Source organism: Dermacentor silvarum, chromosome 6 (genome assembly GCF_013339745.2).
Source record: "Dermacentor silvarum isolate Dsil-2018 chromosome 6, BIME_Dsil_1.4, whole genome shotgun sequence".
NCBI lineage: Eukaryota > Metazoa > Arthropoda > Arachnida > Ixodida > Ixodidae > Dermacentor > Dermacentor silvarum.
In genome coordinates, this window is record NC_051159.1 from 39,720,482 (window position 1) to 39,732,554 (window position 12,073).

Sequence of the window (12,073 nt, forward strand, 5' to 3'; positions counted from 1 at the left end):
AGGTCACACTCCCCATCAGACACAACCCCATCTCTTCCATTGCTGGCTGGAAGCACGCTCGGAAGTTCTCTTAAGTGTTTCAACAGTGATGTCGTTTATGCTGCCTCGGCAACGTCATTTTGCATTTGGGGAGCAAAAACAACCTTTGCAGCTGCATGTCAATCCGAGCAACTCACATCACAGACAGCAAAGCTGTATAAGGGAGGTTTCACACCTTTCGGATGTCATAGTGGTTTTTATGCCACCGCCCAAAATCTACTCAAGTCTTTGAAAACGCTTCACCATTCGTGGGAAATTTCTTTACCATACCCAAGTCTTTTAAAATGCTTCAGTATATCCAAGCTAACTACTTCCATACTCTCTACTGTTGTCGAACTCCCCTTAACAGCTTCACTGTAAAAAATGAATATGACTAAATCCAGCAAATAGGGTGGACGTTCAAACACAGCTATGCAATTCCAGGCCAAAAATTCATCCACTGTCTATGCAGAGTGCAAGGAGCAATGTCGTGGTGTACAATGCAGTGCCTCCTTTTGACAAATTTTGTTACATGCAACTCGCACAATATTTCGCACGCTTTGAATTTTCCAAGTAGAAAGCTGCATTGGCAGTTTGACCTTCAGGTACAAATTTGTGGTGTTCAATTCTATGGCAATCAAAAAGCACGATCAAGATGACTGATCTTGGCTTTATTTCTCTGTTGTTTTTTTACTTTGGCTCATCTTTTTCGACTGCTTGCCCCTTGCTCTACACTTCACCTTTATGCCGTATTCATAAATGCAAGTTCCGTGTCCTATGAGGACCTTTTTGAACATTTGCATCGTCTTCATCTGAAGTTTTCAGAGCAATTCAACATTATTTTCATCACAACATTTGCTTAGGAATGAACAGTTTTGGTACCGTCTCAATGCAAACCTTTCATATTCCTAAATTTTCTATAATAATTCAGTGAATAGACAACATTTATAAACAAAGTGTATCTGGTACCATTCCAATGGTCATTTGGCAGTCATTGAACAAGAGAGAGAACATACGTGGACCTGCGTTTTCACCATCGTGTGTGGCGGAGTGGCGTCCCGATCTGGCATGGTCACTGGGGTCTTCACAGCTTTCCAAAAATGCTAAACCCACTTGTAGATTGTTTTTTCTTTAGGACATTGTTTCCGTAGACATCTTGCAACACTTCATGAATTTCTGCACCGTTTTACCCAATTTCACAAGAAACTTGATCCTTTGTTCCACATGTGTTGTTCGATCTCCATTACAAGAAAGACTAAGAATGGGTTGTGCAATGAATACATGCATAAAATTTTGCCTTGTCATACAACACTCCTGCTCTTACCTTGAAGTCAACTGGCTCCTCTTGAATTCGGAGAATGAGAGAGTGGCACTGCCACAACCTCTTCCATTTTTTTGCTGCTGCTCACTGCGTGAATGTTTGGTGCAAACCTCATTTATTCTATAGACTTCCTTAGTCAGATTAAATGAGTAGGTATTTTTGCATAATTTCTAGTGAAATGAGCCATTAGGTGACAGTTTAAAGGTCAACCACAGCCCCGTGTCAGCAAGATGATGCACCAATGGCTATAAAATAGTGCGACATGTATGTATAAGTTCTTGTATCATCATTGACAAGGCAAAGCAGGAAATAAAAAGCTCAAGCTTCACTACATGTTAAAAAAAACATCGCTAGGTGCATTTTGTGTCACGTGATTACAGAGCAGCGGTGTCGAGCACTCATGTGGTGTCATGCTAGTTGTTTTTTTCACAAAAACAAGAGCTAGATGTATTGCTGCTACCAGAGTCTCTTTAACAACCTTATTTTCTGGTCACGAAACGCCTATGGGAATGACGTATAACAGTGCGAACTTGAACGATGGACGGCGAAAGAGACAGACAGTGCTTGTCTACGTCTGTCTCTTTCGCCATCCATTGTCAAAGTTGGCGCTGTTGTACGTCATAGATCAACACCAGCTAGCCCAGTCGCATACCTTACTACAGTCTATGGGAAAGCCTGGTATGCTGCACAATGTAGCCGCAACATGATGCACCGTCGTCTGGAGCGCTCTTAGTAGTCATCTAGGTGAGGTTAACTTACATGCACTTTCTGGCGAGCTGTGTAACCTTTCCTACTGCAGTGTTGCAGAACAAAAAGGAAGTGCTGCGTTCATCTGAATACTACTAGCTACGCAATTCTTCAGATACTGTTGGAACCACAATACCAATTGCGAATACTTAATTCTAATGACTACTAACAGCAACCTTGACCCTTCAACTGAGGCAGTTATCAAAGGTAGCGAGAACTTCCCCAGCACCACACCAATGCCCTGGTGAACAACTAAATTAATAAAACATACCCATTTACTGCACTTCTAGCAGCATTTAATTTAAAGAATTCTGCGCTTAGTGGTACTTACTCAATTGAATGCTTCACTTCTTGTGCTGTCTAATGCAGCAATTCAGTAGGAATGTTTACACAGCTCCATGGAATATGCATGTGATTTAGCCTTTCCTGGCCAACGACTAAGTTCCCTCTAAATGACACTGTGATACGTCGCGGCTACTTTGGACAGCATACCCATCGTTCCCTTACAAGTTTTGTGACCATAAAACAAGTTATAAGGGACTCTGCTGTGAGACTACAATACAAATTGGTTGCCATGTTAACCTTTCACTGGGCAAGTTCATCGGCATGGGTACTTTTTTTTAGTGCGACCAGCAACTGAAACTGTTAAGGGGCTCTAGAACACCTTTTCTTCAAATGTGAGAACACGCTGGAGGAGTGAGTGCAGTGTCTTTCAGTTCAGTTTCATTTCCTCCTTTACTGCAGAGTTGCAGGAGACGACGTACACAATGGGGCAACAAAAGAGCACCATGAACACACATATGCGAACACAACTAGCAATTAACTTTAGGTCAATTCAGTTGAGTTTACTTCCGGACCCATACGTTAGGGGTATTACCTATGGTTGCATGTTGCTATTTATTGAGATACAAGTTCTGTCAGCCTTTGCAACAACATTGATGGACAACTTTGGATGCAACATGATGGGGAAGGCATTTCCAGTCTGATGTTGCCCTGAAGAAAAATGAGGCTGAAGAAGTAGTAGTGTGGGAAGGGGGCGAGAAACTTGAAGTGGATGTATACATGCGGCGTACACTGTAAGATGCACAATGTGAGGAAAAGGCAGAGGCTGGCTATTCGACGACGATAAGAAAGAAGTGGTAAGGTTCTGATGATGATGTGCTGCTGTCGTAAGAATAGGAGGAATGAATATGAGCCTGGCAGAACGGGTTTGAAGTTCTTCGAGGTCATTGCTTGGGGCATAAGTTCCAGAAGGGTGATGCATATTCCAGTTTTGGTCTGATAAACATTTTGTAGGCAAATAGTTTCACATGATTTGGAGCCATATGTAAATGATGTTTTAGGAATCCCAGTCTTTTGTTAGCTGACGATACCGTGTTAGCAATGTGCAAGTCCCAAGTGAGGTCATTCGATAGTATGACAATGAGATACCTAAATAACTACAAAATTCACCTAAACGTTATGAATTGTATAAGGTAAATGGAGGCGGTTAACGCTGTGTGTAAAGGGCGCAAATATGCATTTACTATTAGGATTAAGGGTCATGCTCTTCACACCCTTCTTGTATTGGTCGATTCAGTTTGAAGAGCTGTTTGGTCGGATGTGATATTTATAGTTCGATAAGTTACGTAATCATCAGCAAACATATGGATCAAAGGAGAAACAATCTATGGTAAGTCATTATTATATATGAGAAAACGTACAGGACCGAGCAATGAACCCTGTGGGACACCTATGTCGGCGGTAGTGGGTTGCAAGACGGGTTGTTAATTAGCACCAACTGGGAATGATCAGAGATAATTGGTATAACAATCTGAAAACATTAGTGTCTGAATTCAACTGTAAAAGTTTTAGTAACAAGCTTCGGTCCAATACTTTATCAAATGCTTTGGCATAGTCCAAAAAGGTAGCGTCAGCCTGAGTATTACAGTAAAGGTTAACATGTAGGCCGTGAATGAAGAAAGTGAACTTGGTCTCACAGGAGATTCCTTTGCAAAACTCATGTGACTGATGAGGAAAATTGTTGGAATCTAGTAAGTTCGTTATTCGAGAGCATATGACATGTTCCATGAGTTTGCACGGCACGCTTATTAATGAGACGGGGCAATACTTTAATGGGGAATTCAGGTTGCCTGATTTGTAGATGGGAACGACCTTTCCCGCCTTCCAGTCATGTGGTCAATGACCTGTGGAGAGGGACTGGGAAAATATGAAACATAGGAACACTGCAGTGATATGCTAAGTATTCTTCAAAAATTTTTTTGAGTTAATTTCTTCAATGCTAGCTGAAGATGAGACTTTAATGTTGTAATTTATGGTAATTATTCCTTTCGTGTGAAATGTTACTGCTGGCATTGGAGATGTTGTGCACACAGAAATCATAGGTAAGTGATCTCATGTTTATCTAGTAAAAATGGAGGGAAATGCATTGTTAATTGCACCAGCAGTGTCAAAATCAGTCAGTAATTCACCCTATTTATTAGTGAACGTAACTAAATGTGAACTCTTGGAATCTATCACGTTCCAGATATTTCTAGGGTTGTTAGTAAGTATGCTGGGAACTTCGGTATGAAAAAAAGAGCGTTTTGCTTTTCGAATCGTGGTGGTGTAAGCATTTTCGGTCACATAATATTTTTCCCAAGCACATGCGCTTGGGTGTTTTAGCTTTTCCATGCAAAACACTTTTTCCTTCTTATTTTTTAATCGTTTCAGGAGTCTTGAAATCCAGTCTTTCGCAATCGGTATGGAAAGCTACCCACAGAATAAATTTATTTCTTAGATAATTTATTTGTAAACATTTGCCAGTTATCGTTAACAGATCAATTGGGATGTCTCAGTTAAAAAAAGGACTGGAAATCAGTTAGTTCACTATTTATAGCTTCGTAATTAGTACCTCTGTCCTAAAGACAGATAGTTTTGTTATGAGTGATGCGTGGTGTTGGAGCAAAAAAAAATGTAGCATATGAATTCTGTTTTGATCGCTTAATTTGCAAATGTAATTTATAGAGGTTAGGCTATAGGGATTAGTTTGTACAAGATATAGAATATTTGCAGTCACTTGCGACACATGTTGACTCTGAAACGAAGTTGTGCAAGATTGAAGTTCGGAGAAATGCTGAGAAATTTTCTTGTTCTGACGGTACCAGCCATTTGGTTAAGCCGATTATTACATGAATAATTGTAGTGGCCAAGTAAAAGGCTGTGCGCTTTAGTATGAGCTTCTGTTAGAGTGCATATTACATTATTTAGTTTTAAACAGAAGCCAGGGTCGTTACCAGGGGGCCTGTAGCAGATGCCCAGCAATACTGTTTAGGAGAAGCACGACTGAGAAGCCATAATCTTTCTAGGTCTGTGTTATCGTTAACAGGAGTAACTGACAGCTGATCTCAGGCAGCGATCAAGACTAGCCAGCCTTGTGTTTCACGCAATGTTTGCACTATACGTGAAAACTTGGAAGATAGCTTGCATTTCACTCGCGGTGACGTCAACGGTCAGTCATGTTTTCATTGGTATGAGTCAATTACTACCAGAAGATGACACAAGGTTTGATATTATATCGTGCTTTAAAATGGGACTACAGATGTTAGTAAAGACTACCGAAAAGGAAAGATTGCTGGACGAGGTTTTGTTGTGATTGTGAATAAATGTTCTTATTCCAGGGGCGACCACTATGCTATTTCTTTGACCGATTGCATTGATGCATTAAAATAAAAGCATTTAGAGCCTATATCTTCAATCAATGAAGGTATTCTTGCAAAATTTTGGGAAAACACGTAGTAATAACAGAGATATAAAGATTGCAATGTTTATTTTGCCCCATTTCTCCTCAGCACATGCTTTCCTCTCAGCTGGGTACTGCACTGCCCATTGCACCTTTCTTACTTTTTCAGCTATCCGCAGTGCACTAATAGTAACTGGGTCAGTAACCCTTATACAAGTAACAAGATCGGTAACCCTTAACACCTGACAAAGGTGCCCGAGAGGGGGCAAAGAAGCAGGACAGGATGGGCAGGACGCATTGATGAATGGAGCTTCCTTTTTTGCTAGAAGATTCGAACGATCGGCTGCATGCACAGGCTTTTGCTCAGGAGCATCTCATGATCATCAACGGCTGACGTGCGAGTCTGACGTCACAGACGGGACATAACAGAAGGTTGTCTCATAAGCTGCAGGAGAGAGTGAGGAATCCTTTATGTGAAAATTCAATTCAATTCAATTCAATTCTGGGGTTTTACAGGCCAAGACAACCATCTGATTATATTATGAAGCTAGCCACAGTGGGGGACTTTTGCTTCCATTAAAATGCGCTGACACAGCCAAGATAAAACACCTGAATTATCTTTTATTAGAGCTTGTGGACTTCCTGCTGCTTGCAGTGTAATAATATTGGGCTCACGTGTTCATGGCAGGATTGACTGCAGAGAGCGAATATTTTCTTACAGTGTTCAAAAAGTGTCTCTGTGCCCTTTTAAGAGTGTTGTTTCTTGTGCAATGTGCTAATTAGTACTGTACTGGTACTAATTACACACACGCAAGCACAACTAGCAATCTAACTCTATTGCATTCCACATGTTGAGTACACTTTTTTGCAATATTTAACAGCACTATTTGTCAAATACTACTACGTAAGGATAATATATTGATAAATTGCACATCTGGAATAACAAAAATTTCACTTTTATTGTGAGTGGAGGCTTGCTGGGCCAGAGAGGACGTAAGAATGAAACGTTGACATTTTGAAATTTCCTGCACCAGGTTCTTGCGGCATCTTACATTTTGGCAGCATCAGAGTGGTGCCAGTTGAATGGTACTAGTAGGGGTATGCAAATATTCACAAGTTCAAATGTGAATAGAATATTTTTTTTTTTTACTATTTGATTCCAGAATTCACTATTAGATGGTGCCAGATATATTTGTTTGTGTTCGAACATAAGAGATCAACGCCTGTGTGCTTGCATTTTAGTGCACGTTAAAGAACCCCAGGTGGTCAAAATTAATCCGGAGCCCTCCACTACCACGTGCCTCATAATCAGAACTGGTTTTGGCACGTAAAACCCTAGAGAGAAGAAGAACATAAGAGATAACGGCACTTTATTGAAGCGTAGAGGCGAGGAGACAAATGAAAGTGGTGACTGCTTGAAACGATTCTGCTGGGGGCATGGTGCTTGCTACACGGAGGCTACACCTTGCTGAGCAAATGCATGGAGTAACTAAATTGTGCACAGTGTTCTCCAGTCATTCAATAAGGATGTATTGTTTTAGGCAGCTTATGAATTTGCTTTCTCAAGTTATACAAGGCAGTTACTTATTATTACAATCTTGCTACATTTGCATCCCTTTAGATGATGTGTGCTGCTGTAGTACATATCACAAGCTGCTTCAATGCACACAGCACTCTATGTGCATCTGGTGGCATGCTGTTCCTGGGTTTCATTACTGTCATTGGATGGTGCGCCGGAGGCAATTACCTGTAATTGTTTCTCATTCACAGTCTTCACAGTTGACCCAACATCGAGTTCTGAACAGCAACACATGTATCAACTTAATTTTATAAGTTTTTGTACATTTCCTTTTTCCAAAGGGACTCCATGCAATTTTTATGTTCAACTTTGTTTAGAAATGATAAAATATATTTGGTGTTATATTCTATATTTGAAGGTAGTTTTCTTGAGCATTTGATTTGATACAATAATTCTGCTAGCCGAACACCCCCTAGATACAAGTAAAAAATATTTACACATTGCACTCAAAAGCTAGCTGAGGATCTACCTGGAAATTTTATGCACTTTTCATGCATAAAAATGAAGTAGGCAAAAACTTCTAACTGTAACTTGTGCTTGTAACTTGTGCAACTTGTGCCACAGTTCAGGCATGACCTTCTCAAAAAAAAAATTCTTATATTTATATTCTAGCAACTTAAAAAAAATGCATATAGAGTTTTGAACAAAATCTACAAGTCCAACCTGATTTAGTGTGTGTTCTTAATTCTTGTCTTTTTTAAATTTACAAAATGGAAAGCACCCATAAAGTTGATGACTGGGTATTTTTAAATGATTGTGAGGCACCCGGATAATATAAAATCTTTTTATAAAGGTAGTTCTGAAGCACACTGCTTCAATAATGTATGATGAAGTCTATGCTGTAACTTTTCCGCATTATTTATGGAGTCATTGCTTCGCTGATTAGCTCCCAACTGCATGGTTGCTGCTAGCACATGAAAAGTATGTCTTATTTATCTTGCCCCTTTTCAAAGCAGTGTACATCTGGGAGGTAACCTTTACCACTTGGGAGCTCAGAGAAGGAGCCAAGTTTGAGAAATTTTATTAACTTTCTTTTCGTTTAATTCAAAGTTGGGTGCTTTAAGGTATTGTAATAAAAAAATGTTAAAAATAAAAACTTTAATAAAAATAATAAATATAGAAATATAAAAGAAGTAATATAAAAGCTTAATAAAATATTTAAGGTATTGTTATAAATGCAACCCTGCATCGTGCAAGAATTCAGTCCAATAATGCTGTGATGAGAGTAATCACGAATCCGATTGCTGAAGTCAATGGTGCAGCCACTGCAAGGGTTCCCGTAAAGAAACCATTGTACATTAACTTTTTGTGGTTTCCCATGTCAGAAAAAGTGGCACAGATGGCCTCAGTGACACTTCTATCTCCCTATTTGAAAGCGAGATTAGGTTTTTTTATTCTTTTCCTTTGCCATGCTCAACCTGAATGCATGTATGCGCGTTATTCTGTATGTTTTCGTCTGGTCAGCTAGGGGGCTTCATTAAATCAGTTGCAAGTGTAATGTCCGTGGTGTCTGGTCCTCTGTTCTTTGTGGTTGTTTTTCAATTGCACTACAATGGCTTCACCAAGGAGTCTTCACTGAGGACTCGTTTGCCTGGGCAAATCTACAGCAGGTGGTGCACGTCGGTGCCTCATACCAGGGTCATACAGTTTGGGCAAGTGATGCTGTCCCTGATGCTGCTCATTCACTTGTAAATGGCACCCAGGGTGAGGGCTACTCCAGCCTGCATCTTCCTTACAGAAATTTCCTCCACCCTATTATGAGGTTATGGTGGAGGGAAAGGGTGCACAGGAGAATAGGAGTGGGTGTGTTGCGTCAGAGGGAAATGTGGGAGGGCCAGAATTAGGGAAAAGGGGTCTGTCCCAAGAGGTGTGGGCAGATGCGTGTTCTTCATGTTGCCGAGTTTGATGGCCCAACTGGAACGAGAACATTGCAATGCCCTTTGACTAATGCTGGGATTACCTCTTGAAGCACAATCTGTTGCATTGCTCACTGAAGCACATAAGTTACCCATGAGACTACAAGCAGACCAGAGAGCTCTCTATCATATTGAGCATCTGCACCGCTCATTGAATGGTCGATCGCTCCTTGATCATATGATTCACCGCCCATTTTCTCACAGGGAAAAATGACGGCATTATTTATGAACATTGCTGATATTCCTGAACATGCTGCTTCAGTTACGCCTCCGCCTCAGAAAGGTATGACCAAACACGTATTCCCCATTTATCTCACAATCCCTGATGCACACAAAATGTCTGATCTGCCTGTTTCAGCAATATTCCAATTGGCTCAGTCACACGTGTTCGAAAGATTTGCAGATTATCTTTAAATATTCACAGATGCATCTGTACAAAGCGGCGGTCAAGGCGCTTCTACCCTTCAACTCAAATACGATGTATATTTCATATACCCCATCCAGCCTCGTTAACAACTGCGGAGCTAGCAGTGATTAATGTTGCACTGAAATACGTGCAAGAGGAGTTAACCGCAATGAAGATTGCCATTTTTATGGACTCTTGCGCTGCCCTTAGCAGATTACAATGCAGTCAGATTGATTGTCCATTTGGGCGCAGCATTACTGACTCTGCCAACAAAATTGCATCACATGAGTATCTGTCGTTGCCTAATGGATACCGTTAACGGAGGAATTGCCGGAAATGAAGAGGCTGATCAGCTGGCTTCAACTTGCGCTCATAGTGACTATGTCTGCCTTGAAATTTTGTGCAAGCTTGATGACGCTCATCTGCTGATTCGGCGACACCTACTCAAGCAGACTCCAGACCAACGTGTCGCAAATGGAACGTTCCCGCCCCATGTTCACGGTTAAGGCTTGCCTTGTCGCGCTAGAGCACTACTACTCAAGCTAAGGGTTGACTGTGTGATTGTGGGCGAACATTTATACCGACAAGGACTTATGGCCAGTTTGTCGTGTTCATCTTGCGGTTGCTGCGAGACACTTCAGCACCTGACATTGGAGTGTCCCACTTTCAATGCGCAGCGCACATCGCTAGTGAAGGACTCCTAGGCCTGTGGTGTACGACACCCGATGAGTGTTTGTACCCCAATGGTTGTGCATCTTGATGCAATCAGGCGCATCGCGCTCTTCTTACTTTTCTAAAAGTAACTGTCTGCATGTTCACGTTTGCAGCCTATTTCTGTTTTCGGGTGATGGGACCTCAGGCACTATTTCTTCTATTTCGACTTTCTTTAGTGGCGTAACCTGCAGTGACTGGCCCTACTGTGTGTGACCTGTACTGTGTGTACTTAATTCTTTGAGATTTGTCATCTTGCTCTTCCTTTCCTATCCCTTCCCCTTCTTCCTATCTTCCATTTTTATGTTTCTGTCTCCTCCTTTCTGAAGAGTAGGCAGGCGTAGTGCCCCTTCCTGTGGCAGTTGCCAGACTGCTTCTCGCTTTCCCTTTCCCGTTTAGTGTATGTATGTTTTCAAAACAAATAATAATAATTTGTTATCTCTTGTAGGCTATTGAAAGGGCCTGAGCTGTGTTCTTGTACACACTAGCTGAAGGTGAACATTGGAAGGTGTATCATGATGTTGCTTATGCATTTTTTCAGAGTACTATGTAGCTTTAGTGACTCCCTTTAGCTGTTTGTGATGGTACACGAAGAATTGGTATACATGTGTACTTGATCAAGTGATGTTTGATAAATGTGAGGCTGCCTCAATCAGTAGCATCATGTGTGTAGCCTGGAGTTAGCTCCCGCTTACCCGAACATTCCTTACATTTTAATGCTTAGCAGAAAAAGAAATTACAAGCATTTGATGCATACTATCTTTCTGAATCAGAAACTGCTGTATACGATCAAGGTAATGTGATATCACTGTTAAAAAAATGACACTTGAAGGCCAATAAACCATTTTACTCAAGATTCATAACTAAATATGACAAAACCCATCTTCACACAGAAATGTGAGGGCTTCCTCATTATACTATAAGAACATTATTTTAGAATTAACGTTCAGCGACTTCCAGTTATGATCTTTTCACTGCCCTTAATTGCTAGGTGTTGTACAATTTTATTAACACTTCCTGGAAATAAGACAACCTTTACCTGTGTGATCGTAATATCCAACAAGCCAATAGAAGGTTACATTTAATACTTTATGTGCAGCGGGATTTCATTTCCACAACTTAGTCGAACTGTCCACAACTTTGCCTGTAGTGGACATATCACACGTGTTGGTACCATCATAAATTCACAATTGAGCATTGCCACTAAAAAAAAATTTGTTTCATTGTATTACGGTAACTGCCACACATTCCTTGACTAAAGCAAGATATATATTGGCCTTTAAAGGAACAACTTTGTATCCGCAAAGGCAACACAGAACTCGTGTATAAGGTGTTTTTCTTAGCTGCACCAAATTAAAAAAAAATGCCTGTGGCAGATAGCACAATTCTAACGCTTGAGCACTAAATTACTCAATGATGTTGTCTTATCTTCAACGAGAAATTGAAATGCCTAATTGAATAATTAACATCATTACACTAACTATTCTGAATTATTTACTTTGCAGCACATATTTCAATCTAGAAATTATAGCTAGTGAGTTTGCAAGTTAGTATATCCACTTATGACTAATTCTGAGGATGGCACCGGTTTTGAGATATGCGCTGTAAAACTTACGATAAAAATACACTGTTGTTCCACTTACTTTTTATGAAA